Source organism: Lontra canadensis, unplaced genomic scaffold (assembly GCF_010015895.1).
Source record: "Lontra canadensis isolate GAN:19392208 unplaced genomic scaffold, GSC_riverotter_1.0 scaffold12, whole genome shotgun sequence".
Lineage (NCBI taxonomy): Eukaryota > Metazoa > Chordata > Mammalia > Carnivora > Mustelidae > Lontra > Lontra canadensis.
Window position 1 is genome coordinate 19,469,269 of NW_022631006.1, and position 12,531 is coordinate 19,481,799.

General features: G+C 39.7%; 1 protein-coding gene and 1 long non-coding RNA gene across 4 annotated transcripts in view; both read left to right on the plus strand.

The window, feature by feature from the left end:
• Nucleotides 1-12,531, plus strand: part of INO80 (INO80 complex ATPase subunit) — a 131,724-nt gene that overhangs the window by 69,132 nt on the left and 50,061 nt on the right. The gene's annotated exons all lie outside the window — the stretch shown is intronic.
• On the plus strand, nucleotides 2,317-5,083 carry LOC116867245. The gene is made up of 3 exons (XR_004382574.1): nucleotides 2,317-2,566; nucleotides 4,226-4,228; nucleotides 5,057-5,083. It is a non-coding gene; the product is annotated as an uncharacterized LOC116867245 (long non-coding RNA).

Here is a 12,531-nt window from a genome sequence, read left to right on the forward strand (position 1 = left end):
CAGAATAAACTAACAAAAACCACTGTTCTATCACCATAGATTATTTTTGCCGGTTTTTTACCTTCTCGTAAATGGAATTATCCCGTACGTGCACTTTTGTGTCCACTTCCTTTCCCTCAGTATTATGCCTGTGAGATTCGTCCACATTGCACATTTCTTTTGTGATACTTGAAATAGTCCATTGTCCGAACACACCACAATTTAGTGACCCGTACTGCTGTTGGTGGATATTTAGGTTCCTTCCACTTAGGGGCTATTGTAAATAAAAGTACAGTGAACATTCTTGTACATGTCTTTTGATAAATGTACACTACTTTCTCTGGGATTCGGATCTAGAAATGAGATTGCTGTGTCATCAGGTGTGTGTGTGTTTAGATTTAGTGGCCACTGCCTAGCCTTTTTCCAAAGTGGTTTTAGAAATTTACCCTCCTACTGGCAATGTGAGAAGTTTGCTGCTGTTCATCATCCTTGCCTGTACCTGATATTGTCAGTCCATGTTGTTGCATTTGTAATGTTATCTCATTGTGATTTTAAATTGCATTTCCATGAAAAATAATGATGCTGAACACTTTTTCATGTAATTGTTCGGGCCATTGTAGAGTAGGTGAGTGAGAAAGTGACAGGAGGTAAGGTTATGGATGTAGGTCCAGATCATAAGGGACATCATCAGTTGCAAGGATTTGGATTTTATTCTGAATGAAATGGGTAACATTGGAGAGTTTTGAAAAGAGATTTGTGTATTTATATATTACAGTCCTGAATTCATAGTTAAGAAGGCAGGGCATTTTCCTTATGCCCTCTAGAAAATTTGATGGGGTCATTAGTCTTAGAGTTAATTTCTGTTGAATGCTAGCTGTACTTTGTTTGGATCTGGTATTTGCCCGTTTGCTGAAGAATCCGTATGACTTCCTTCTGTTTTCCCAATTGGTTGCTCAAGCATTGCTCCATGTGCGTTTTTGGACTCTGGAGAGAAGATTGGTAATGCAGAAAGGAGAGTAGAATTCAGTCTGTTGTAATAATATGGTCGGTGGTGGCAGGGTGACTTCTACTAGTGAAATACTGCTGTAGCTGGTCAAGAGTTGTTTAAATTCCTACAGACTGGTTCATCTGCATTTGATAATTTATATTTCTATAGTTATAAATTGTTGCTAGTTTTATTTTTGGTACAGGAAGCAACATTTTCTAAGCATTTATTGCCTTCTTATGTAGACACTACATCTTACTTAACTCTCAAAGATCCACCTTCCCATGTTTATATTCTTTTGCTTTCTGAAAATACAGTAATGTATTCATTGTATCTGTTCAGTGAGGTCCTTATTATCAAATAACAAATTTCCTGAGAAATTCAGATGTGGGCTTTATGCCTTATGGGAAGTTATTCTAATTGAAGTTAGATTCACTTTCATTTCCTCTTTAATTTTATTTCATGTTGTGAATGGACGTTTGCTGTTGTAGGGGTTTACCATGTATACAACCAGTAGGTCGCAGGCAGCTGAAAGCTAGCTCTCTATGTGTAGAAATACTGTTCTGCTTTTGGTCTCATCATCCTTATTTCCAACATGTATATATTAAAATATCAACCAGGCAGTGTATTTTGCCAGAGTTTGTTGATCTGTTACAAGAAATTGTTGCTTTCAGCTAAGCGGAGTGGTCTTTGCATGGTATCTAGTCTTAAAGATTCACCTAACTTCTGAATAAAGAATGATTTTTTGAGATTCCATGTGTAACATTTAATAAAAATATAATAAAGCCCACTATAGCTCTGACTTTTGAGGTATGACCATAACTCAAGAATATTAAGAATATTTCTATCACTGACTAATGTTTGTAGATACACAGAATACTATATACATATACATAAATTTTTATAACAATACTCACAAAACAATACTTAAGCTTCATGTACAGTGCACTCTGGTTTTTTTTCTTTTCCTTTTTTTCTTAATGTTAGATGGAACCTACTAAAAATGATTTCATGACCCTGACTAATCACAATTTTAAAAATGCAGCATTATATGGCCTCATAATATTAGAGTAGCTAGAGAACTAGATAGAGAGAGTCACCATGTAGAAGATTCTGGATCATTTTTTTTAATAGTAAGAAAAGAACAAGACGTTTGGAACTGAAGAGTCTCACTTTCAGTTGTTCAGAGAGCTGAATGCACGTTTCACTGTGTACTTACCCTGACTTGCAGTTAGTAGTCAAGGTCCATCTCTGTCTTAGTATAGTCTGATATCTACCTGTTATATCCTTGGTATTCAAAGATTGTATAAATAAAGATAATTAATTTTGAAAGAACCCAGCTGATCCAAACATGAGCAAAGTAGTTTATTTTGGGAACTGTCCCCCCAAGAATGGCTTTCTTAGAATATGCCTGTCACCACTACTGTTCTGGTTCTCACACTGGTTTCTCTGAACTGAGTTTTTCCTATTCAAGAAGGATTTACCTAATTTATCCAGAGAACATCAGTTTTGTCTGTTATACAAAGAAGAGTAGAGAATGAAATTTTGGACACCTAATCCTTTAGAACAGATTTCCACAATTCATTAGTTAAGAATATAAAAGTTAAAACTTAAGATGAACGATACTTTCACAAACATACACACATCAAAATCACACTTTGAAACTTTATGGTCTACTCGGATCCTGCCAGTTTTTCATTAAAAAAAAAAAAAAAGGTTGACAAAAATTAGTCTTTTTTAAAAAGATAACATTAAATATTAGTTAACAGTGCTAAGACTTAAATGTAATAATTATCTGTTGTGCTGTTGTTTTAAGTTTTTCAGCTGGTTTTAAATATAAGGTCTTGGGCTCATAGGTGTGGGGTAAATTCATCATGTGTGCTCTGTGCCTGTCATTCCTGATATGACTTGTTTGCTGTTTTGAGGTCTAAAAATATACTCCTGGCATTGTTGATGTAATTTACTAATCCTTTGGAAGACTACTTTGTTGAAATATAGATCCTACTACTGTGGAATCAGTTTTTTTTATTTTCACAGGAAATAAACTTATAACTAACTATACTTAACTATTTTCAGTAAATGTCCTGACAGTATAATTTGAGATATTTGCTGTAATGTAAATGATGAATTACAAACTTAGGAAGGATGAGAAAAGTCTTGAAAGATTAGAAGAGCACTGACATAAATGTGGAGTCCATCTTTAAAGTTTGTGGGGATAGGAAGAAAATTCAGGAATGATAACCAGTACCCTAACAAAGTTATTAGGGAAGTTACAAAAATTTTTGTTTCTAACAAAATTAATCAGCAGCTATTTGAACTCATGATTCTAAGAAGCAGCTAACTTGATTCTGAAAAGATGACCATTTCCTTTGCTTTAGGAGATAACAAGCCAAGTAGATTGGAGAGACAGAAGTAATAAGTATAGCATATTAAACTTTTTTTTTTTAAGGTTTTATTTATTTATTTGACAGAGATCACAAGTAGGCAGAAAGACAGGCAGAGAGAGCGGAAGGGAAGCAGGCTTCCCACTGAGCAGAGAGCCCAATATGGGGCTCAATCCCAGGACCCTGGGATCATGACCTGAGCTGAAGGCAGAGGCTTTAACCCACTGAGCCACCCAGGTGCCCCATCATATTAAACTTTTCATATCTTCTCTTTTGTTGCCTTGGCTGTCCTTCTAGAGTTACTCATGCATGTGGGAAAGTGCACAAATCATAAGTAGACGTACGCTGAGTTACTTCACAAACACTATTGGAACTCTACTTCAGAAGTCCCTTGTACCCACTTCCATTCACTTTTCCACTCCGCCTTACCTTCCCAGTAGTTACTATAGGCAGATATTTGGGTGATTTCTAGTTTTTGTTGTTACAGATATTACTGTTGTATTACCATACACATCTTTTAAAGAAAATTCATATGCATTTTGTAGGGTGTAGATCTAGTGGTCAAATTGCTGGATCTTGGAGTATGCTTATGGTCATCTTTAATAGATAATACCAAACAGTTTTCTCAAACAATTGCATCAGTGTTTTCTCTCTCATTAGCAACGTATGAGAGGATCTAGTTGTTCCACATCCTTGCCAGAATGTTATATTATTTGTTGATTTTAGCAGTCTTTTTCTGTGGTAGTATCTTGTCGTGGCTTTAAATTACATTTCCCTTATGAATAATGATACTAAATACCTTTCCTAATGCTTATTAGCCATTTGGATAACCTCCTGTATGAATTCTTAATCAAGATCTTGCTTATTTTTCTATGAGGCTGTCTGTGTTTTCATAGTGATTTGTAGTCCTTACATATTGCAGATTATCTTCTACTCTGCAACTTACTTTTGCACTCTCACTGGTGTCTTTTGTTAAACAGTTAGCATTTTTGTGTCCCATTGAAGAAATATTTGCCTATATACAAAGGTCATGAAGGTAATTCTGTATGTTTTTCTCCATAAGTTTTATTTATTTACCTTTCATATTCCGATCTATGGGGAATTGTGATGGTTTTTTAGTCTGTGGTAAGGATTGCCGCCCCCTTTTTTTGCATCTAGATATCCATATCCATTTGACGCAGCTCTGTTTATTGAAAAGACCATCCTTACTGCGCTTAGCATCACTTTTGCCAGCTAGGTGGCTGTATATGGTTGGGTCTGTGTCTGGGCTCTTTTCTGTACCAGTGGTCCATTTGTCTATCCTTGAACCAGTACCACTCTGTCTGAAATACAGCTTCATAATAAGTTTTGATCACTGGTAGCACAGATCTTCTAAGCTTCATCTTTCTTCAGTATTGCCTTGGTTGTTCTTAGCTCTTTGCATTCTTACGTAAATTTTAGAATCAGCTTATAAATCTTATTTTAAACTCTTCCACGTTGTAGATATATAGGCCACTGGTCCCCAAGTGTTTTTTCATTACGTACCCCTATTATTAAATATATTTAGTCCATTTTTACTATACCTGTGTATTATTTTCTTTAAAATGATACACATAGACTAATGTGTTAATTAATTATTTACCTTATGAATCTTGTGTATGAAGCTTCCTTTGTAGACCACTGTCTGGATAGTAAAAGAAGCCTAAGCGAGTAAAGAATGATGATAGAGGGGCGCCTGGGTGGCTCAGTGGGTTAAAGCCTCTGCCTTCGGCTCAGGTCATGATCCCAGAGTCCTGGGATTGAGCCCCGCATCGGGCTCTCTCTGCTCAGTGGGGAGCCTCCTTCCTCCCTCTCTCTCTGCCTGCCTCTCTGCCTGCTTGTGATCTCTGTCTGTCAAATACATAAATAAAATCTTAAAAAAAAAAAAAAAAGAATGATGATAGAGGGGAGGACCCAATATTTACTGGGGGAAGTACTCCTTTTCTTGATACACCCTTCTCTCCTTCTCTCTTCCTGCTGTTTGTAATTATTCAGTACCAAGGCCAATTGGAGTGAATGGGTACATCAATCTATATGTCAGAAGAACTTATTGACTGAATGAATCTCTGGTGGTAGAATGTGATTTTGGCTTAGTGATCAGTGGTTGTCTGATGCTCCTTTTTTCTGCTGGTCAGACAATTTTAGAATTGCCTCTTCTCAAGGTCAGTCTGCTCGCACAGGGAGCATATGTGATTAGTGTTTACCAACCTGTTAGTCAGCAGTGTCTGCTGTGGGTATGGTGTGTTAATAGTCATGGTCCCTGTTTTCTGGCTTGATAAATCATTCATGTGTGTAGTAAAAACACACAAACTTAAAAAGACTTTATTTTTTTAAAGATCATTTATTTATTTGAGAGAAAGAGCACATAGGGGGAGAGGGTATTAGGGGGGTACGCAGAGAGAGAGAATCTTGAGCAGATTCCCAGCTGTGTGGAGCTGGACACAGGGCTCAATCTCGCGACCCTGAGATCGTGACCTGAGCCAATACCAAGAGTTGGATGCTTAACCGACCCTAAGGGGAGCCACCTAGGCACCTCTTAGAAAGACTTTAAAAACAAAAATAACTCAAGAGTTGAGAGAAGACATAATTAACCGCCAGATTGATGGTGGGTGATCAGTGGTAAAGTTCAGAATGGGAAATCATCTTAGATTGAAATGGACAAAAGTCTTTATAGAAATGGTGTTTTTTTTCTTTTTTTAAGATTTTATTTATTTGAGAGAGAGGGAGAGTGAGTATGAGTGGGGAAAGGGGTGGGGAAGGGAGAAGCAGGCTCTCCACTGAGCAGGGATCCTAACATGGGGCTCAATCCCAGGACCCTGAGATCATGAGGCAAAGGCAGATGCTTAACCAACTGAGCCACCCCGGTGCCCGAAATGGTGGTGCTTTAGTTGGACTTTGAGTGGTAGGGATCTGAGTAGGAGGAAGGATATTCCAAGTTTAAGATTGGAGCTAAACAAAAGAAAGGGCCAGAAAGGTAAGTTGTAGGAGTCTTTAAATGGCAGTCTGTTGGGGTTTAGATATTAAACCAGGAGTCTTAGCCTTTTATTAGCTTATGTTATTACATAGATGCTATAGTTGCAGTCCTGGGAAAATAAACTTCTGGTGGCTACTGTCAAGCCACTGGAAAGAGTAATCTGGTAGCCAGTTTAAGGAAGGCCACTTAATCACTCAGATCACTAAGCACAGCAGTGGGATTTCAGTCATTAGTATTTGATAAAGATTAATCTCAGTGTATGCTGTCAAAAATGATGGGACGTGTTAAGGAGGATGTTAAACAGAGGTTGCAATTATCAAGTACTAAGGACCCAACAGAAACGGTAGTAACTGAATGATTACAGAGAAAGGGTCAGTGAGGCGCTTGGGTGGCACAGGTGGTTAAGCCCCGACTCTTGGTTTCTGCTCTGGTCATGATATCGGGGTCAGGAGATAGAGCTGTACAGAGTCTAGTTAAGACTCTCTTCCTCTTCCTCTGCCTGCCCACCCCCAAAAAATAAATAAATCTTAAATGGTCAGGGGCCTCTGACTGATTTGGATATGGATGAATATTGCCAGTGAAGGAATCACTTCCAAAACGCAGAGTTCAAGAGAATGATAAATTCTATATAAGTTTAAAGCAAATACATAGGGATGAGATTAGTACCTTTTGTCGTTGGGAGTATAGATAGGACACAGAAAGCCTGGTGCAGGGATTTACAGGGAGAGAGATTCTGGTTAGAAAGTATGGAGAGCACATGAAATGTGCAATGAAGTGTGACAGTCAGAAAGAAGAATAGGGAGATATTTCAGGAGACACTGGGTTTAAGTCAAAGTTGAGTTTGTAGGGGAGGGGAGACTCAGATTTGAAGGCTAAAAGGAAAAAGCCCTTAAAGAAGGATATTGAGGGGCACCTGGGTGGCTCAGTGGGTTAAGGCCTCTGCCTTCGGCTCGGGTCATGATCCCAGAGTCCTGGGATCGAGCCCCGCATCGGGCTCTCTGCTCAGCGGGGAGCCTGCTTCTCCCCCTCTCTCTGCCTGCATCTCTGCCTACTTGTGATCTCTGTCTGTAAAATAAATAAAGATAAAATCTTTAAAAAAAAAAGAATTATTAGTTTATTTTTTTAAAAAAAAAGAAGAAGGAGGATATTGAAAACGTAAGAGAGACAGTTGGTGGGATTGCAAAGTGGTTAACTACCCTTTTTATATGGTGGAAAACTCCAGTGAATCCTGGTGGGAATTCTATAATTAACGGAAAGGTACTCTCTATAACAAAGAAAGTTTTACTATTTGTAGAAGCTCTGAAACTAAGCTTAACGTGAAAAAAGAAAGCGTTACTTAGTTCTGTCGTTTTATTTTTTCTTTTTTTTAAATCGTTTGTTTTTCTTTCCCAAGTGAGAACGCAGTTCAAGTGTTTGAACATTTTATATAGTCCCTCTCGTCTTTGCGGTCTTGCACGAGCAAAGTTAAGTAAATGTTTCCTGAATGACTTAATAGTGGTGCTTCGTGTTTGTATTGGTTTTCCCTTTAGAATTTGATGTATAGTCTCACCCGAGGGAATGTCCTCCATCCTAAAATTGTAACATCAGTATTTAAAATAGAATTTTGTGAAGAGTTCTAACATTCCCTTGGAGGTTAAGAAGTGTGGGATTGGTAACTTGTTTGATCACTCATTAATTTTTTTTTAAAGATTTTTATTTATTTATTTGACAGAGAGAGAGCACAAGTAGGCAGAGAGGCAGGCTGAGAGAGAGAGGAGGAAGCAGGCTCCCTGCCGAGCAGAGAGCCCGATGCGGGACTCAATCCCAGGACCCTGAGATCATGACCTGAGCCGAAGGCAGAGGCTTAACCTACTGAGCCACCCAGGCGTCCCAGTCGCTCATTAATTTTATTGTTCATCAGTTATTTTCGCCCTGCAGTTTCTGTTGATCAGGAACTTTGAAAAGAGCAGATTAGGTAGGTGGTTCTAGCTCAGAAAATCTTAAAGAGTTTCAGTCAAGATGTCAGCTAAGGTTACAGTTATTTTGAGAGATTGACTAGAGCCATAGGATCTACTTCCAAAGTAGCTGACTCACGTGGCTAGGAAGTTGGTACTGGCTATTGGCTGGAGGCCTCAGTTCCTTGCTGTTTGGACTTTTCCTTGGGGCTGCTTGAGTATCCTGATGACATGGCAGCTGGCTTCCCCCAGGGTAAGTGATGAGAGAGAGAGGAAGAGGCACGGTGCCTTTTATGATTTAGTTTTGGGAGTCATGCTAGGAGAGGGGAAGGAACTAGGCTCTACCTTTTGAGGAGAAAGTTACCAAAGAATTTGTGAATATATCTTAAATGACCAGAGCCTTTTACTGTTGGGCTGAGGCCTTTATGTTAGTTATTTCATTATAAAGTTTGTTTTGGTATTCCTAGTTCTGTTTAGCCTAGGCTGTTGATGGGTTCTGTGACATCATGAAAGTTCTTAAATTGATTAAAGGATGTTGGTATCTCTCCCCGCTCTCTTTGTCACTCATCTTGTTCACAGTTCTATTAGCCACAGCAGATGTCAGCAGGGGAGGATATTAAATACAGGATGATATCTGGCTTTATCTTCAGCAGGAATTCATTGCTCATAAGCCCTAGGTCCTTGTAAGCAAAATTTTTTTCATTGTAATTTCTATTGTATTCTGTATGTTGGATTTTCATTTGATTTGCCAACTTAATTCTTACTATGTAACCTTGATTATTTGTGAAGAAATGCTATTTCTCCAACTCCTTGCTTTCTTTTGTGGTCCTAAAGAGTGGAATAGCCTTGTTTTACTATGCAAAGTAAATACAAATTATGTTTCAAAGTTTTGATGAAAGTGGGGCACCTGGCTGGCACAGCCAGCAGAGCATGCAACTCTTGACCTTGATTGTGTAAGTTTGAGTCCGCACTGAGTATACAGATTACTTAAAAAAATAAAATCTTCGGGGCACCTGGGTGGCTCAGTGGGTTGAGCCTCTGCCTTCGACTCCGATCATGATCTCAGGGTCCTGGGATAGAGCCCCACATCGGGCTCCCTGTTCAGTGGAGCGCCTGCTTCCCCCTTCTCTCTGCCTGCTGCTCTGCCTACTTGTGATCTCTCTCTCTCTGTCCAATAAATTTTTAAAAATATCTTCAAAACAGGGGCGCCTGGGTGGCTCAGTGGGTAAGCCTCTGCCTTCAGCTCAGGTCATGATCTCAGGGTCCTGGGATCGAGTCCCGCATCGGACTCTCTGCTCAGCAGGGAGCTTGCTTCCCTCTCTCTCTCTGCCTGCCTCTCTACTTGTGATCTCTCTCTGTCAAATAAATAAATAAAATCTTAAAAAAAAATATATCTTCAAAACAACAACAAAGTTTTGATGGAAGAACATAAGAGTGATTCCGTGTTCAAGATCAGTTTTTAAAGGTGAAATTTGGGGGGCGCCTGGGTGGCTCAGTGGTTAAAGCCTCTGCCTTCGGCTTGGGTCATGATCCCAGGGTCCTGGGATCGAGCCTCACATCAGGCTCTCTGCTCACCAGGGAGCCTGCCTCCTCCTCCTCTCTCTCTCTGCCTGCCTGTCTGCCTACTTGTGATCTGTTTGTCAAATAAATAAAAATCTTTTTTTTTTTTAAGATTTTATTTATTTATTTGATAGAGAGAGATCACAAGTAGGCAAAGAGGCAGGGAAAGAGAGTGAGAGGGAAGCAGGCTCCCTGCTGAGCAGAGAGCCTGACATGGGACTTGATCCCAGGACCCTGGAATCATGACCTGAGCTGAAGGCAGCGGCTTAACCCGCTGAGCCACCCAGGCGCCCGATAAATAAAAATCTTAAAAAAACAGGGATAAGGACGGGGAAATTGGGGGTTGGGTTATTTTTTTTTTTTTTTTAGATTTTATTTATTTATTTCACGGAGAAAGAAAGTATGGAGAGCACATGAAGTGTGCAATGAAGTGTGACAGTCAAGTGCAGCAGGCAGAGATAGAGGGAGAAACAGGCTCCCCATGGAGCAGGGATCCCGACACAGGCCCTGATCCCAGGACAACCTCAGCTGAAGGCAGATGCTTAAGCAGCTAAGCCACCCAGGCATCTACCACCCTTTTTAAATATTTTATTTATTTATTTGACAGAGGCACAGAGAGAGAGGGAACAAGCAGGGGGAGCTGGAGAGGGAGAAGTAGGCTTCCCGCCGAGCAAGGAGCCTGATGTGGGTCTTGATCCCAGGACCCTGGGATCATGACCCGAGCCAGAGGCAGATGCTCAACCGACTGAGCCACCCAGGCGCCCCCCAACCTTTTTTTAAGTAATCTCTGTGCCCAAGATGGGACTCAAACTCAGGATCCTTAGATCAAGAGTGGCATGCTCTATTGACTGAGCCAGCCAGACACCCTAGGAATTATTCTTGAGTGGATAGACCTGAGAGCAAAGACAAGGGGAAATGCTAAAATTGGAAGCAAGTGTAGAATTCTTTCTCTTGTACTATTCAAGTAATAATTTCAAGTAAAATTCCTTTGGAGATACCAAATTAGCTTTGAATTAATTTTTCCACATGCAGCTTTGTCCTGTTATTGCAGAAAAAAAATTCTTCATTCTCTTCTGTGCCTTCATTTGTTTTATAATGAATAGTAGTTATTGTTCCAGTAGGTTGTCTCCTAAATACAGCTTCCTATCATCAAATCCAGGTAAAAGCTTTGTTCCTATTCCTCTGAGAGGACAGGTAATGAGAATTGACTAAGCTACATGTTGTCATCTTGTTCCTGGTAAGCTACCTCAGACCCCATACTACTGAGTCATTTGGTGGTCTAACCCAGTCCTCGCCGCATTCTTTCCCACTGTGGGTATGAATGAATCTGGACAGTGAGAAGCACTCTTCCCAGAGGTGCCTGTAAAACCTTAGTTTTCGCTCTGCAGTGAATGTTAGGTTTGAATTTTGTGTTAGAGAGTTCAAGGAAGTCCTGTTCTCATAATACTGGCTTTAGGATGATATATAAACATGAAGGAACTAAGGAACTAGGCTAAGGACACAGATCAGATAACACTTTTGGGGCATTTTAAACAAAGTTTAAGGCCTTTTAAACTCTCTAACTTGACGTGAATTCTTGTCTAATATTTCTTTCTTTTGTGATGCTTGTGAAATAAAAGCCAGCATGGTTCACTTTGTTCCTCTTAATTTTATTGTGCTCCACCCTGCTTTACTGGTGAAAATTTTAAGAAGGAGTAGTAGTGGGGCGCCTGGGTGGCTCAGTGGATTAAGCCTCTGCCTTAGTTGAGGTCATGGTCTCAGGGTCCTGGGATGGAGCCCCGCATCAGGCTTTTCTGCTTGGCAGGGAGCCTGCTTCCCCTTCCCCCTCTGCCTGCCTCTCTGTCTACTTGTGATCTCTCTCTCTGTCAAATAAATAAAATCTTGAAAAAAAAAAAAAAGAAATAGTAGTTAGTTCAAATTTTTCATAAATTCATTCACACACACCTCCTTCGCTACTGTGAGCTCTGGCCAGAGCTCCTTTCTTGTACAGATTTGTAGGGGCTAATGTGTTTCACACATACAAATCTTTTTCTTTTTCATCCTTATTTTGCTTAGAAGAATAAAGACAAAATCCAGAATCTATAGGATATATCCCATGTAGTCATCTTTTGGGGGAGGCAAAACAGATTTTATGCTATATTGGGTTAAAAATGATGATTGGGAGAAACAGAGTATAAGGTGTCCCCCACTTTTCAAAAGTTCAAGGTTATAACACTTGGCTTTTAAGAAAGACCTACATTCGTAACTGTTTCACTAATCAAAAGAAATCCAAAGAGGACTTTCATTTTACAAAAAAAAAAAAAGGCAAAAAGTGGAAATAGCATTCAGCATTTGTTTGGCACTGAGCCACTACAGAGCTGTGTGCACTGGAGCAGTGGGAATGGCACCGCTGAGCCCCTTCCCCAGGAACTATACTCAGCATCGACCTGTCATGGCTTTGAACTGTGTCTGGGAGCATCTGTACTTTATCTCAATTTATTTTGTGCATCTGTTAGCAAGGTGTGTCCCGAGGCATCAGAAAAGCCTAAAAGAGGTTATTTTTTGGGGTCTGGGAATGCTCAAAATATTTTCCACATAGATTAATGATAATTGCTTCTTTACTTTATGCTATTTCAGCTTCCAAAAGTTTGCAAAGGAATTCTCTACTTTGGGGGAACAAGGGAAACCTGTACCAGTGTTGATTCCATCTCCTATATC